The sequence below is a fragment of the Sinocyclocheilus anshuiensis genome, unplaced genomic scaffold, assembly GCF_001515605.1.
Source record: "Sinocyclocheilus anshuiensis isolate Anshui unplaced genomic scaffold, SAMN03320099.WGS_v1.1 scaffold62, whole genome shotgun sequence".
Classification (NCBI taxonomy): domain Eukaryota; kingdom Metazoa; phylum Chordata; class Actinopteri; order Cypriniformes; family Cyprinidae; genus Sinocyclocheilus; species Sinocyclocheilus anshuiensis.
Genome location: NW_015544180.1, coordinates 93,100 through 95,217, shown reverse-complemented (window position 1 = coordinate 95,217; position 2,118 = coordinate 93,100). Strand labels below are relative to the sequence as shown.

The window sequence follows — 2,118 nt, the reverse complement described above, 5'->3', positions numbered from 1 at the left end:
TTCTTTTGTCGTGCACCTGAGCCCTAGTTTGGGTTTGTGAGATGCGCACCTTTTTTTATATTTAAAAAAAATAATCACCACGAGCACCACAAAGATCTGCTGTCTGTTCAGAAACAAGCTTCTTCAAAGTCTCAAGTGAACCTCTCCGTTCTTTTTTTGATAGCCGATTATTTTTGGTTTTATTGAAAATGTCGTCGTCTTCTCGACTTCTCTGGCTGTTGATACAACTCAGGTGAATTACTGCCACCTGCTGGAGTGTGGGTGAACACTTTACAAACTCTAGCATTCTTCCTATTGAAATCCTGTATTCTTCTTCTAATAATAATACATTTTTAAAAAGATCATAATACAAACTCAGTTAATTTTAAAATATTTTTAGATCACATGGGTGTTAAAAGAGGTCAAAGAACATTGAACAGGACTTCTTCAGGTTATATTTGAACAAAATGCATTCAAAAATGCATATTCAAATGCATATCAATAATCATAGACCAAAAATGTTAATAAACTGACTGAAGACACTTTATTTGTGTTTTACTGCTATTTATTGGTTGATGTGTTTAAAGCTCACAGAGTTTCTCCAGGGTCTGTCATGATCAAATCTTTGTCAAAATGATATCTTCACATGCTGAAGTCACAGTGATAAACACACGTCTGCTTATGGTGCTGATTGTCAGTGCTTGGAGACGTGAGCCGCTCTTACGGAGACGCCAAACCAGTTTCGGTCTCTCCATCGGTTCGCGTCATCCTGCAAGTCAATGGAAATAAATGCATGAAATAGTCTGCAGTGAGCGCATGCCTGCATTACTCATCTGAAATGTAGAAGCAGCTCTAATGCTGCACTGAAGCTCTAGAAAAAAAACTGTAGCAGGATCCGAAGCGTCTCATCTCTCATGAGGACCGAGAGAAGAGAACAGAGACCCTGCTGTACTGTAGCACACATCCTACACCCCACAATGCACGACAAGCAACGCAGGGCTCTAGTTGCGTGCACATGCAAAACTAATCTGGGCTTCACAGGGTTAAACAAATGCTAATTATGCAGATATCACTATGTCTATTAACATTCAGTCAAAGGGAGATTTTCAAACTAAAAAGAAAAAAAAAAAAACGTTTCTTTACAAAGTTCCAGGCTTTCATTATAAATTCATTGTATTATATTGCAGTCAATTTCTCACATAAAATGATATGCGTTTAACCGACTCCGCATTGTCCTCGTGGTAAACACGTGGTGACTGCGCTCCTGTCGCATAAGTCCAAACATTTATCTAACTCCGCACTGTTTCAAGATCGTACAATATATTTCCACGGTAAACAATATTATAAAAACAACCACAATACCTTAAATAAATCAATGTTATCGAGAAACTCCAACGCTGCACGTTTCCCGTCGCGCTCTTGTGCGATGAAATGAAACTCGCCAGCTGACGGTCGGAGCGTAGAGACGTGCGTATTAAAGCGTGGCTCATTAATATTAATTACGCAACGGGACGTTCACCCAATAGGATTTAGCTGGCGAATTCATTCCTATTTAAATTTCCCCTTTATTTTTTAACTTCAAAGTGCTTTAGGGTGACTATAATATTCCCAATGCATCAATACAAAGAAGAAGTAGTACCCTGAAGTAATGGACCCTGCTGCCATGCGTGGTGAGGCTTATGAATATTAAGGACCGACCGTATGATCTAATTAATTTTAATGAGCTAACCCACTCTGAATAAGTTTTTCTGGACACTGGGTGTCGCTGTGAGCGTTTCACACTGTTTTCTTGAACAGAAGAAGAAACGGACGTCAACACGATGTTGCGTTTAGTATGATTTACAATATTTACTGTAAAGCATGAGGCAAAAATAATTGTAGGTGACTCGTTCATATCATTATCATCATCAGCATCATCGCTTCACTAATGTTAAAGATAAATCCGCGATCCTGGAACACTATCTATCTATCTATCTATCTATCTATCTATCGTTCTATCTGACTATCTATCTATCTATCGTTCTATCTATATCGTTCTATCTGACTATCTATCTTATCGTTCTATCTATCGTTCTGTCTATCGTTCTATCTGTCTATCTATCTTATCGTTCTATCTATCGTTCTGTCTATCGTTCTATC

General features: G+C 38.3%; 1 long non-coding RNA gene across 1 annotated transcript; it reads right to left on the bottom strand.

The window, feature by feature from the left end:
- Positions 1–526: 526 nt before the first annotated feature.
- On the bottom strand, positions 527–1,452 carry LOC107696322 (uncharacterized). The gene is made up of 2 exons (XR_001635076.1): positions 1,342–1,452; positions 527–748 (listed from the first exon to the last, which is right to left on the bottom strand). It is a non-coding gene; the product is annotated as an uncharacterized LOC107696322 (long non-coding RNA).
- Between the last annotated feature and the right edge of the window lie 666 nt (positions 1,453–2,118).